This window comes from Crinia signifera, chromosome 1, assembly GCF_055691185.1.
Source record: "Crinia signifera chromosome 1, ASM5569118v1, whole genome shotgun sequence".
NCBI lineage: Eukaryota > Metazoa > Chordata > Amphibia > Anura > Myobatrachidae > Crinia > Crinia signifera.
Window position 1 is genome coordinate 166,362,114 of NC_139217.1, and position 13,138 is coordinate 166,375,251.

The window sequence follows — 13,138 nt, forward strand, 5'->3', positions numbered from 1 at the left end:
CAACTGAACTGTGGTCAATCAAAAGAGAATAAGGATATCATTCACTAAAATGTACAATGAACAGCAAACTACAGTAATTGATAGATGCTATATAGCAGGAACATTTCTTATCGTAAGACACCCACAATAATTTAGAATTCAGTGTAATGTAGTGGTGCAGTACTGTATAATATGTTTTTTTTTTTTTATTAAAATTGTGGATATTATAGGTTATATTGGTATAGGATGAGCACTGTATATATCATCACTCTGTTATAAACATTTGTTATGTATACATAATATACTGTGTTGTATTAAATTAAGTTTGGCACCGTAAGGTCCCCCTACAGTTCATTGCAGTGAAAATATTTCAGCCATAAATGAAATACTACATACAAGACCTTTGCAATCCTTCATGAAAAGAACTTTAGCCAAAGTCATTATCTGGTTAATTAAGACAAGAACTGAAGTCACTTATGTCAGAAATGGGATTTTGCCTGAGTTTGTGCAATACAGTACATTAGCCATAACCATGACTATAGGAGAGGAATGCATGATACATTTTAACATTTGATTGTGTGTGTGTGTGTGTATGTGTATATATATATATATATAAAGATCTTTTCTAATTTTAAGCAAATAAAATACAAGGCCTCTTATATTCTATCGCACATTTATACCATCTGACCAAGTAGAGAACTTTCAATACATATACATATGTGCACCTAAAAGTTCATTTTGGCATTCACTAAACTTCTTTAACTGCTTAAATAGGAATTACAACAATTTGATTGTAGTTTACCTGCTTATATTCAATCCAACAAAGTCAAAGTTCACTGTGTTTTGTGTCAACTGAAAACAGTACATAAATATAATTAAAACAACTTTTATTAAAAAAGTAGAAATCCCAGAGATATTTAAATATCTGCTTGTAGAATATTTCATTTTGTAGTAATGTTTGAGCATAGTTATTTCAGAAATATAAAGACTTCAGGTGAATGCCACATCGGGCTGATACTGTATAAGCTTATTTATAGGTTTGTCATGTGCGATGTAGAGCTAGGACGTAGGTTTATGATTGCTATGGTGTGAGCACTTTGGTGGGAGAGTTTATGATTCTAGACAATAGCAATAAGTTTCATTCTTCCCCATTCTACAATAAAGTATCAATATGTTTTTATAGAAAAAAAATCCTTTGTGTGTTGTTATCTAGTCAGAGTTCAACAATGTGTAGGATCAATCATTTTATGATGATAAATACATATTCGGTTCTATGCATTTACAGCAATCCATAACAGAACCTTTTATTGATATACAATATAGAAATAATCTACAGTAATATAAATAATTTCCTAATTGAGCGGCTACAATATCACACTTGTACTAGTCACGTCATTGAGAGCACCTTTTTAGTCATCCATGTGACTTTTTTGTTTAGTGTTATAACCAAAACAGTGTTGGGTGAGCATACTGGGCCATCTCTTGTTGGGTTGCTAACATAATCAGTTCATCGCCATTGGTTGATTCTACTCTAAGTTACCAAACTGGCAGTTTCATGAAAGCTTGAGTGCATACAATTAGGCAACAAATCCAACTCTTCCACCAATTTCTGGGTTATTGGTGAGGGAGCCTCAATCTACACCTAAAAAGATGCATGTCTTTTACAATAATGATAATTAAACTGGACATTTGTTGGCACATAGGTACTTTAGTTGCCTATGGAATTATACAATATAAATAAAACATAATATATCCATATAAAAGATTGAGACTACAGTTAAAAACTTTAAAACACTATCACAGAACACGAAGACAAACTTGGCTCATGTTTCCTTATTAAACCTTATATCTTGAACGGCAAAACTGTAGGTTACCGTGCTACTGTACCATGTCATTTATGTATCTATTCTACACTGAAGACTTCTTTTTTTCTAAAAGTACTTATAAATGTTACACGGTTACAATAAAACAGTGAAGTTGTTAAACTTCTGATGAGTTAGTTTATTACTTTAAGGCATTGAATATGGATTGAGCTATTACTATATACACTGTATATTATATGTATTGTGTATAAATACTGTATATAATATATAGCTTGCATGTATCTTGTATATATATATATAGAGAGAGAGAGAGAGAGAGAGAGAGAAGGTAGGTCGGTGCGGCACTCAGCTCATCGATGTGCAAAAAAGATGACAGGAAACTGTCGGTGTGTCAACGTTTCAGTGCTTTAATCGGCACTATCATCAGGATACGGTATCCTGATGATAGTGCCGATTAAAGCACTGAAACGTTGACACACCGACAGTTTCCTGTCATCCTTTTTGCCCTTCGATGAGCTGAGTGCCAAACCGACCTACCTCCTCTACAACACGCTCAACACTGAGCTGGGGTGGGCACCAGTGCAAGTTTTATCAAGCAGTGGGAGTGCCGGTCCTCCACGGATCTTTATATATATATATATATACCAGGATATGGAACCCGGCACTCAAACTGTGTAGAGGCAATGCTGCTCCGGTGCCTTCCCAGGGGGGTCACCCCAAATATACACGGTCCAAAGGCTTGGGTCAAGCAAGGGCGTCACACGGAGATCCTTTTCAAAAGTGCTTTATTGCAAATGCAAGTGTTACATCCAACAATTGTTTCGAGCCTCCTGGCTCGTCCCTGAGGACGAGCCAGGAGGCTCGAAACAATTGTTGGATGTAACACTTGCATTTGCAATAAAGCACTTTTGAAAAGGATCTCCGTGTGACGCCCTTGCTTGACCCAAGCCTTTGGACCGTATATATATATATATATATATCCAGGGGGTATTGTGACACTCACTATTGATGTCCATTCCTGCTGGGGTGTACACTCAGTCCTCTTCAGAGGTAAATGCAAACGTGGGTACAGTAAAGTATGAGGCCACTCTCCAGACTGTGATTTAAATTTTCAAAATGCTTTATTAAACAAATTGAGCCTTTTTCAAGACATACAGACAGCCATCAATGAATACATCATAGATAAGACACCTCCTCAGTGTAACTGCCGGGTATACGCCATGGCGTTGACCTAAGATGTGGCAGCGTGTTTAATATTTCAATCACAGTCTGGAGAGTGGCCTCATACTTTACTGTACCCACGTATATATATATATATATATATATATATATATATATATATATAGGTTGTGTGGGGCCAGCACTCCAGATAAAAGATGTAAACTCAAGTTTTTCTTGACCTTTTATTTGGAGTGCCGCCCCCACACCAACTCTTATTTAGGAGCAGCTATTGTTTCTCCCATGGAGGGCACCCAGGTCTTTAAACTGTTATAAATATATACATACACATGTTAGAGGTGTCCAAATCGCAGTCTGACTGTTAGAGGTGTCCTAAAAGCAGAAGCCTCTATTCATATCCCCTCTAGAAGTGTAGGACAACTAAAAGCATTGGTAAATGAGACTAATCCATGTTAGGAACATTACCTCTGTATTACTGTAAATCATACTTCAAAATGAAATCTTGTACTCAGTGGGTATAAATAAATACCTGCGGCGCTCAATTAAATTAATCTTTGAGAAAAATGGACATAACCTACAGTGCAGTACAATATTTAACCTCTTAAATGTGTTTTGGTGTGAATACTTGCACAGATATAATGTAAATCGAGTGCTTAGTATAGCATTACTATCAAATATTTTAAAGTAATACATGTATTGTAACTAATTCACACTTTTACAAGAATACCTAATAATTAACAGCTCGGCAGTGAGCGATGTGGAAATCAAGCTGTCATTATACTCTACCTAAAGAGAACATTTTTTAAGTTGATAAATGGATTAAACAGTATATCATTTCAAAAATATCCAAAAATCTGATTTAATAACTGCATTTACAGTAAATTGCATTTAAATTTTAAAAACTATTTCACGAGGTTGTGAAATAGGTTTACATAAGGTGTCATAACATGTTTCTTTATTTTTACTTGAAACAGCATTGTTCAATATTTTACTGCATAACAGTATCAGTAGCATTAGTAGTAGTAGCAGTAGTAGTTGTTGAAGTAGTAGTAGCAGTAGTAGTAGCAGCAGTGGTAGTTGAAGTAGTAGTAGTAGCAGTAGTAGTAGTAGCAGTAGCAGTAGTGGTAGTTGAAGTAGTAGTAGTAGTAGTAGTAGCAGTAGTAGTAGTAGCAGTAGCAGTAGTGGTAGTTGAAGTAGTAGTAGTAGTAGCAGTAGTAGCACTGTAAGTGATTTTGTTTTTTTATGTCAATGCAAGTCTAGATGGCTGCAAATGAGTGCATAAGGAATTGCTGGGGAGTGATTACACATTACTTAAATGTGTATGTTTGGTTGGGTGCATGTGTTTTTGACTACTATTTAACTAGCAACAACTATTAACAATATATCTACCAAAAGCATAATATAGTGCATAAAATAAAATAACTGACTTTTCGACAGACAATATTGTGAGGCTTGTAGCAGTGTAGAGGATGAGCGACATTTCTTTAGAATTGGTCCACAGAATAGTCTCCTCGTTCTGCTGGTGGCTACAAAATGTTTCCCGTTGTGCTGCTGGAAACTGTCCTTAAGTGCGTGTCAGGCCTATCCCACAAAACCACACAGCAGATGTTATTGACAGTCATCGTTTAGTTCTGTTCATGTACTGTCAAAAAATCATATTAGCTGTACACAATGGCAAGGAGGACTTGTATTAGAAAAATGTTGAACCTTTTACAAAACTAAGTGCAGAACTGAAAACCTTAATTCCCATGAAACTTGAAATCAACTCAACAGTAATACTTACAGTATATTATTACAATAAATGTCTTAGCGTCTTAATTTCATATTCTACTTTAGAAAGATGTTATAGTTTATATAGTTTCCTTTCTTTCATATATAGTAACTATTTATTTTTCATTCAAATAATTTATCACATTGCAATTGGAACTACTTATAAAAGCTGAATGAAATAAAAACTAAAAACGACATAAAAAAGTCAAATAGTAAATGTAGATGTATAAAACATACAAAAATAACTTTTCATACACAGCTGGTAAAGGGAAATTCTGTGGGCTAGAAGAATTAATACTGTAACCAAACCAGTTACGGTTTTAACAATGTCACTTTGATGAACTACCTTAGAATATTGTTTGACAAGATTCAAACAGACAAACAATGGGATGATAGGCTAGAAGTCACAACATATGTGTGAGCTTCAGAAAGAGATGCAGTATAGAATTACTGGGTGGAACTGCATTTCGAGTTTCTTTTACAAATTAAAATTGTATGAACACAATAAACTACTAAAAGTAAACAAAATCACTTTTATAATATAAAAAACAATTATTTTGTGATTTTACCCAGTTTACTGCCTAAAGGGATGTTACTGTATTAGGGCCCATCTGGAACTAATGAGGTTAAGTAAAATCCCTATGTTACAAAACTCCCCTCTAAGCCTATTCTTTCTCTCTTAAACCACGCAGCACAAAAGCTGTCCCTTTTACTGCCAACGTCTCTGCCCCTTTTGACCCTTTCCTGCTAAAAACAGAAGATAACAAAGCAGAGGGGGTAGGCACATGAGGCCAGACATTTCAGAAATTGTTTGAGGGTTTCTGCTGGTTTTTAAAGAATGAAAACGTGAAACCTTTATTATGGAAAATAGCTCATACATACCAGTGAAAGAAATAGGCCTTCAATAATTTGATGACTTCCTCTATGATACGGAGTCTATTATAAAAGACATGGTTTTCCCTAACTGCATATGTCTGTGAAATATAAAATTGTGGCTTGTACGTCATCTTATAATTCATACAATGTCTGGCTGACATTAACTGTGGTATTATTGTATTTAAAATAAAAAAGTATTTGTCTATCTATCTAATGATGTACATATCAATCAATCAATCAATCAATCAATCAAAAAGGAGAGCAGAAATGGTGCAGTATATTTTGACAACAGGATGTGGCTGGATTAATTAAAACTGTATAACTAAATGTGAGTAAAGGTGATTGTATATGGATCAACTTTAATTTCCTTACAGATTAAAGTATGAATCAATGAGAACAGACAATTGGTACCCAAATGGGTAGAAATAATTTTTTTCTACCTTGGTTACAAACTGTTATATTTATATTTAGAATTTGAAAAGTCTGACCATACACAACATAGGTGATAGGAGGATTTAGTGTTGCCTGATAATGAAGCAATATGGATATAGATCCGTACTCGAATACTAGAAGTGACTCGCCAGTCGCGTGATGATGCACTTCCATGCAGACCATCATACCCTGATGCTTTTTGAGCATTTATCAGTATAATTCGGATTAACATAACTAATTAATTGGTAGCAGTGTTTATTGGACTGCTTTCCTAATTATCTATTCTATATCTGTAGTCTTTTAACACTATCTATAAGCCTTTCATTTGTTTAGCGCACTGATGTGGATTTTTATAGAGATGTGTGGGTTTGGTTTTACATTTATGTACTCGGCTCTCGAAGTAGGATCTTATTGGCTATCAGCTGTCACATGTTTTAGATAACCAATAACATCCCGCTATGAGAACCGAGTAAATCCAGATAAAAACGAACCCCCATATCTCTAAAAAAATGTTGTAATAGTCAAGTATATGCACACACACATTTTACTGAGCTACACTTGTAAATACAGAGTTTTTAAACAAGATTTTTAACATGATGGGCAGACACCAATGAAAGGAAATCTGGCAGTAGTTACTGAAGAGCAAAAGTGTATAAGAATATTTCTAATACTTTTACTATCCACTGAAGCACTATCTACACTACCACAAGAAATGCAGATCTTATGGTATAACTTACTTGGTTTCGAACATGTCTTCCTCCTATATTTAACCCCTTCACGACATATGACGTATATATACGTCATATGTCGGTTGCGGGGGAATCAAGCCAGCTCACGGAGTGAGCTGGCTTGAAAGAGAGCAGGTAATGGCTGTATATTACAGCCAGGTCCCTGCTCTCACGGCCACGAGCGGCGAGTTCGCCGATCGTGGCCGTTTAACCCTTTAAGCACCGCGGGCAAAGCGCCCGCAGTGCTTAAATAGCTGATCGGAGGGGGGGCGCCCCCCTCCGGCGCCGATCGGGGCCCCCCGCAGCGAGATCGGAGGGTGCCGATCGGTTGCCATGGTAGCCAGGGGTCTAATGTAGACCCCTGTGCTGGCCGTGTATGCATACCTATTACATCCTGCCTCAGGCAGGATGTAATAGGAAGTGCATAAAATCACTACGTTCAGCCATAGAGCTCTATGGCTGAACCTAGTACAGGCGATCGCGCCCCCTAGTGGTCAAGTACACTAGGGGGCCTTGTAGTAAAAGTAAAAAAAAAAAAAAAAAAAGTTTAAAAAAAAAAAAATATTAAAAGTTCAAATCACCCCCCTTTCCCCATTTCCCAAATAAAAATAAATAAAAAATAAAAAAAATAAACATATTTGGTATCGCCGCGTTCCTAAAAGTCCGATCTATTAAAATATAACATTAGTTATCCCGCACGGTTAAAGGCGTAAACGGAAAATAATCCCCAACGCCAAAACTACGTTTTTTGGTCGCATCGCCTACCCAAAAAAAAAATAGCTAAAAGAGATCAGAAAGTCGCCCATATCCCATAATGGTATTAATTAAAAAGTACACTTCAGCCCGCAAAAAATGAGCCCTCACCCAGGTCCGTAGGTGGAAAAATAAAAAAGTTATAAGCCGCAGAACATGGCGACGCGACACAAATTCGAAAAACCGTAACATATTCTATTTTTTTTTTAGTCGTAAAACGTAACGAAAACTATATAAGTTTGGTATCACCGGAATCGTAACGACCCATAGAATAAAGATAACCCATCATTTTAAACGAACTATGAACTCCAAAAAAACCGTAACCAGCGCAAAATTGTGGAATTGCGTTTTTTTTTCTTTTTACCCCACATTGAATTATTTCCTGATTCCCCAGAATATTATACGGTATAGTAAATGGTACCATTAAAAAGTACAACTTGTCCCGCAAAAAAAAAGCCCTCATGTGTCTATATAGCCGGAAAATTAAAAAAGTTACGCTTATTTGAACGCAAGAAGGAAAAAAAAAAAATTACCTTAAAAGGCAATGTCGTGAAGGGGTTAAGCACCCATACAAAAAGTGCACTCATTAGATATCTCTGCCACCCTAACAATTGCTTCAGTGCCTTGTCCCCTGGTGGATGTGTATTTATTTACCATGTTTTTGTCCATAAATTGCTTTGTACTGTCATTTGTTATTTAATTGTTTTATTTCTTTGCTTATTTATGTATAGTTAGGTGCTGCAGAACACTTGTGGTGCCATATAAGTAAACAATATTAATAATAATATTTAGAGAGTTCACCAAGAGACCTATGGCACCTCTGACAGAGTTAGTCTCCCTTGGCAGAGATAAGAGCAACAATAGCCCTCACATTTCTCAAATCAGCGCTAAATGGAACTACCACAGAAAGAAAACCTTTGTTGAAGAAAAGGGATGCAGTTAGAATCCTGAGGGTCGGAATTCCGGCGGTCAAAATCCCGATGCCAGAATCCCGACCGCCGAAATCCTGACACTTTCTCCCTCTATGGGCGTCCACGACACCCATAGAGGGAGAATAAATTAGTGGCGAGCGCAGCAAGCCCGCAAGGGGGGGGGGGGGGGGGCGATCCACGCCCCCCCATGTCGGGATTTCGGCGGTCGGTATTCCAGAGTCGGGATTTTGACCGCCGGGATTCTGACCGCTAGGATTTCGTACCAATCCCAAAGAAAAGACACATAAAGTATCAACTTGAGATTTTAAGGAAGCTTGAGGGAGCCAAGTACAGGAAGTTTCTACAGTCTGATTGGACCATGATTGAACTATAAGGTCTCACCCGTAGGGTATGTGTTTGGTGAATGTCTCATATTGCATATTATCTCAATAAGACTATATCTAGCTTGAGGGATGGCAATGGAAGTATAATACTTATCCTACAGAAATATTTATCTGCTTCATTAAGTGGAAAACTTGTGAAAATAGAGGCAGTACTACAGTGGTTCTCAAAATCAGACCTCAGAACCCAAAACTGTTTATGTTTTCCCAGTCTCCTGTGCATCCACTAGGTGACCTGGAATACCTAAAATGTTTGGGGTCTTAAAGACTGAGTTTGAGAACCATCAGGATAGAGCAATATATTTTTGAGGAAATTCTGCAAAAGACTTAAGATATAGGAGTTTTGGGAGAAATCTTCTGCTCTGGCAGGACAATTAGTAAAATTGAACTTGAGTGATTTTCTGTAAATACAGTCTCTGTCCCATTGAGAGTGTGTGGAATGATTGGGAAATTGTTGGTCACTGATATGATGGAACAAAATTGCAAAGAAGGAGTAAAAAATTGCAGTACGCAGATGTGCAAAATTGGCAGAGGTTTACCTGCTCACTGCTGTACCTGTAGCTAAAGATGACACCACCAAATATTTTACCATGGGTGGTGTACACTTGTGTAATTAATTATTAGGGGTTATATTGTAATTAACTAAGATAAACCATTTTTTATTGATTTTCTTTTACCTCTTTGGCTTATTTTATCATTGAACTGCAATCTTTAATTAAAAGTATTGTTAAGTTAATTTGCATAATGTGCCACTGAAGCAGAAACTGATAATGATGTAAGTAAACAGGATTTAATACGCAGCATACGTGCTATGCTATTTTTGATCATTTGGCTTACAGTATTCCAATATCATATTTACTTATTTTGCTCCAAGGAGAACCATAATTAAAATGAATCATTGAGAGATGTATAACTCATTTTTATGAACATTGGTATAATATGTTATCCATTGTGTGAGCACATTTTCCATATGTTATAAATAATAAACAGAATTTGCAATGCTGTCATTTTCATTAACCATATGCAAGTAGCTCAGTAGTACAGGATTCTCTCTGTGGATAACACATAGATCTGTTTGGAATTGCATTATCACAGCAGATAACACCAATTAAACAGTATGCCATGTCTAGTAGATGAGATACAGCATGTGTTGTTTATTTGTGTCTTCATAATTCAAAAAGTTTTATATTTACTATTTCTTTATCTACCTTTTGAAGGTGATTATATGAAATTTTAATCAAAATAACGGTTTATGATTTTGTGTGTTGTGTATTTACTGTATACTCAAGTCAGATTGTGAGCTCTCGTAAAGTTTTGTGTAATTTTTTTAGTTCGGTAAAGGTTACTTATTTTAGCACAAAAGATAATGTTGAACCTATACAAACAAAATACTAATCTATACAATGCTACATACAACTTACATGTCAAGTAATAGTAACAATAATAATAATAATAATAATAATAATATTATTAAAACTGGCAATGAAAACTAATGCAATAACAATAACAATGATACTAAATACAATAATAATTAATAGAACACAAGTGATGCTACCGTCTTTCCCCGATAATTAGACCTACCCCGATAATAAGCCCTACCCCAGATTTTGGACGCTGGTCCAAAATAAGCCCTCCCCCGAAATTAAGCCCTACCATTTTCCCAATGTTATTGTATGTGCACCATATGTGCAGTCTCCGCTCAGCTCCCGCTGACCCCCGCTGCTCTCCGCTCACCTCCTCTTACTCACCAGCAGCACCGCAGCTCCCGTTCCCAGGGATGCATTGCGGTAGGCGTGACGTCACGCCGCGCACATCGCGCCGCGCACATCACGCGGCTGAACTGGCTGGCTGCTGCTCACCACACAGCGCCATCAACGGACATCAAGTTAAACAGGTGGGGGCATGTAAAATACCGGCACATTACCATAAATTATGGATCATTTGGGGGGCATTTCATAAAGGCGCAGTGTGGAATGTTTTAAAGGCGCAGTGGGGAATAAAATAAGCCCTCCCCCGAAAATAAGACCTATGGTCTTTTTTGAGGGGAAAAAAAAAATAAGACAGTGTCTTATTATCGGGGAAAGACGGTAATATGAGTTAAAGCCTCTATATAATAAATCATCTATATAATCAAACCTCTATATAGTATATGTGCATATAGCTACTAAGTTCTGCTGTCACAATGAATAAACCACCGCTTGTATATAGTAAGAAGTCATCTCAAACTTCTGTGACTAATATAATGGCCACATAACTTCTTGGTGATTTTTATTATCCCCATAATTGAAAGCAGGAAATAAATTTATTCAATTAGTAGTATTATCTGTAGTAGTAGTAATAGTAGTAGTAGTTGTTGTAGTAGTAGTCAAACTAGTATTATAAATTCACATTTGCTCATAATACAAAACCTATATGACCTATTTTACCTTTTTAATGCATTAACTAGGGTAGAAAAGTGACGTGTGTTGCAGACTTTTTTAGATTTGTTATCCATCTGCAAAGGGTAGAATATAATCACAGATGAGCAACAGTTGCCCACATGACTGTAGATGTTCCCGATTTCTTGCTTACCCATTTTTGGTGCTACTATTGTACTGTTTCCACTTATGATCCTGCAATCCTACTATTTATAAACAATATTTTCAAATTACATTTCTGTTTGCAACATTTTTAAAACAAATTTTGTAAAATGACCTAACCTCCATATTAGCTGGGTCATAGCTTCTGTAAAGTCATATTGCACATCTTCTGCCCTTGTCAGAGTTATACAAGGCAAAACATTTTCTTGTTTCTACATTTTTAGACTAGTGTGCTCCCAAATGCTTCACAGTGGGAAAACGCAAAATAATAAAAGGACACAAAAACAAAATTCTCGACAATATTATTTGGATTGCAGAATGTTGGCCTCCTTATCCTAACCTATATTTTTTCTTTAAAATAGTGATGTTTCGTAACATTATTAGGGTATCAGAGAAATCAGTAGCACATTTGTGTTCATGTATCTTCACCAAGTGACTTAAGCATACATTTTTTTGAGATAATGATAGGAAATAGTCATGACCAGCACATTATCCTATATAAAATGGCATATCACAATGATGACATTTACTCCAATAATATCAATATGTAAAATAATAAAATAATTTATGTTCCTTGTAAAAGAGAATTTGTATCAGTTGATTATATGTCCTGGCAAATATTATTTGTAGAACTGCACAGTTTAAATTCAACACCTGTTGCAACTATAAACTCACTCACTGCTTTTAGTTAACATTTTTATTTTGGGCAGTGATCATTTATTGTATTTATAGAGAAATGATGTATTCCTTCATGTCCTAAACATCATAAATTAAAATACAACAATGGCAATTGATTGTTTATAAAAGTACCAATAGTAACTCACCAAAATGAACTGTTCATTCCTGATTACTGTTTTAATTTGTGGTATGTATACTAGGTTATTCAATGTGCTAACTAGGTTGTTGAATTTTTTTTTTTCAAGTGTCCCTTCAGCCACCTTGAAGGCATCAGCAGTATATACAGCTTTAATTATAATGGCCTATCTGCTATTACTGCTATTCACCAATAAAATATTGCCGTGGGGTGATACTGGCCAGGAGCAGTAAAGGCTTAACTTATCACTTTGCTGGGCCAATTTCAGCAGAGATGTACATCCATGACCCAGATAGTCAATAATTGAAATAAATGAAAGTCCTCCAAAAATTCATAAAGTAATTATAAAAATTTTTTACAAATATACTTCACCCAGATGAAAATAATGCTCTATTGAAATCATGTTTTATTCTTATTTTTACTGTAATTGACATTCTAGTTAAAGGAAGGGAAGGATCTTTGTTAAATAGGTTTCCCATACCAACACAGCAAATAAACTAATGTTTGCTTTTATATCTGTAGCAGTTTTACAACAGGGGGACTAGAACTAGATCAGGAGATGAGTACTCCCTGACATGCGGCCTCCATAGTTTTCCTAGTCAGCAGAGCGTTCCTTACAGAAAATGTACTTATCCTTTAATACCCACATACTGTAATGTTAGTAACCTTATACACAGTATGTTTTTTTTCTATGTAAGTTTAAAAAAAAACTAATTACCTAACTAACCTATCTATTATAATGGGCACATTGTCATAATACATTGGTATCATCATTAACCTCTCAATAGAGTATTTTTTCTAATGTCCTACCCTACATTATAGCTATTAAATGATTACAAATTCCAATATTTCCTATTTTTTGTAGCCTTGGATACATTCTTTGTTTTAAATGA

At 35.8% G+C, this 13,138-nt stretch overlaps 1 protein-coding gene across 3 annotated transcripts in view; it reads left to right on the plus strand.

Annotated features, from left to right (window-relative positions):
- EPHA5 (EPH receptor A5) overlaps positions 1 to 13,138 on the plus strand; it is a 311,396-nt gene that overhangs the window by 1,272 nt on the left and 296,986 nt on the right. The gene's annotated exons all lie outside the window — the stretch shown is intronic.